At 42.0% G+C, this 1,694-nt stretch overlaps 1 long non-coding RNA gene across 1 annotated transcript in view; it reads left to right on the top strand.

Annotated features, from left to right (window-relative positions):
* The window catches only part of LOC111727464, a 3,446-nt gene extending 1,758 nt beyond the window's left edge, over positions 1 to 1,688 (top strand). Inside the window, exon 3 of the long non-coding RNA XR_002775023.1 lies at positions 1,346 to 1,688. This is a non-coding gene — a long non-coding RNA (uncharacterized LOC111727464). The remainder of the gene's footprint in view (positions 1 to 1,345) is intronic.
* The last annotated feature ends 6 nt before the right edge of the window (positions 1,689 to 1,694 follow it).

Raw genomic sequence — 1,694 nt, 5'->3', positions numbered from 1 at the left:
TTTTTTAGCATTTCTTTTTATGTTCTTGGAATATATTTTACATTAAAGATAAACAGTAAGAGTACTGTTATCTCTAAAGTTACTTGAAAGGGTTATATTTCATGTATATTACATCACTCACGTGACAGGATAATTTGTTTCAACTTGATTTCAGATTTAGTTTGCTTTCAGTTTTCTTGAGATAGAGTTCACTCTGTCGCGGTGACCCTGGGGCATCCATCACAGCTCACAGCAACCTCAGACTCCTGGCTCAAGCAATCCTCTTCCCTCAGCCTCCTGAGTAGCTGGGACTACAGGTGCTCACCACAATGCCCAGCTAGTTTTTCTATTTTTAGTAGAGACAGGATCTTGCTCTTGCTCAGCTGGTCTGGAACTCCTGTGCTCAAGGGATCCTCCCACCTTGGCCTTCCAGAGTGTCAGGATTATAGACGAGAGCCGCTGTGCCTGGCATTATTATTCTTTGTATAATTAAATTTTTTTGAATGGGTAAAATATGTTTCAGCAATTATGTGGCTCAAATTCAAAACAAAAAATATAGTTAGAAAAATAGACTCTATTCACTCGTATCCCCTCCACCCTGCCTCTCTTCCTCCTTACTGCCTGACCCCTCTAGGTAAGTGATTATTTCATCTCTTTTAGTTTAATATGTTATTACACATCCATGTGTAATTTCTCTCCCTTCTTACACAAAAGATAGCAAACTGCCCTCCTTGCTCTGTGTGTGTGTTTTTTTCCTCCTTAACAATATATCCTGGAGAATCCAGGTAAGTATGGTTCTTACCTGGATGGTTCTTTTTTTTTAATTTTATTTCAGATTAATCCAAGGGTACAAATGTTTAGGTTACATTGTTTTCAATTCTAAGGTAAAGTTCAAGTTGTAATTGAGCCCTTCACCCAGGGGCCAGCTGTACACCCTCACAGCGTGCACATTAAGTGAGATCCTGCCAATTACTCTCCCTCCTCCTCCCCCTTGCTAGACTATAAACTTAGACTATACTTATGTTTTTTCTTTCCTGGGGGAGTGTAGTTGTTTATATTTGGTTTCATATTAGCATTGAGTACATTGGATACTTTTTTTCCATTCCTGAGATACTTTACTAAGAAGAATGTGTTTCAACTCCATCCCGGCAAATACGAAAGATGCAGTCTCCATCTTCTCTTAGGGCTGAATGGTGCCCCATGGTATACATATACCACAGTTTGTATTTCCATTCATAGGTGGAGGGGTACGTTGGTGGCTTCCCTGTCCCGGGCGATTGTGAATTAAGTTGCAAATAAACATTCTGATGCTAAAGCCGTTGTGGTAAAATGTTCTGCTTTTGTTTATGTCCTCCTGTCCCTGCAGGCATTTCAGGTTTTGACCCCAGCTAAGGCTTTCCAGAGGGGCAGAGGGGCAGAGGCGGGGGAGCTGCAGACCGCTTGACTCCTACAGGCCACATCATGCCAAGCCACTTGTCCTTGGGGAAGATAAGTATAAATAGGGACTGCACTCCTGCCCCCACTTCCAGCCCCAAACACCCTAACTTCTTCCTGTTTGGATGGAAAGCTGAGAGGGGTGAATGAGGGGAGGGGTGTGGCTTTCATGAAACGTGGTTTTAATGTTTACTTTATTCCCTTTCCCTTCTCTGAGAGGCACAAGTGGGAATCATTCCCATTTTGTGCTAATTTAAAGGCAACTTAAAGAAGAAGGAGCT

Source organism: Otolemur garnettii, unplaced genomic scaffold (assembly GCF_000181295.1).
Source record: "Otolemur garnettii isolate 467f Iridium unplaced genomic scaffold, OtoGar3 scaffold00107, whole genome shotgun sequence".
NCBI classification, from domain to species: domain Eukaryota; kingdom Metazoa; phylum Chordata; class Mammalia; order Primates; family Galagidae; genus Otolemur; species Otolemur garnettii.
The sequence above is the reverse complement of the archived record's forward strand: the minus strand, read 5'-3'. Positions and strand labels throughout refer to the sequence as shown.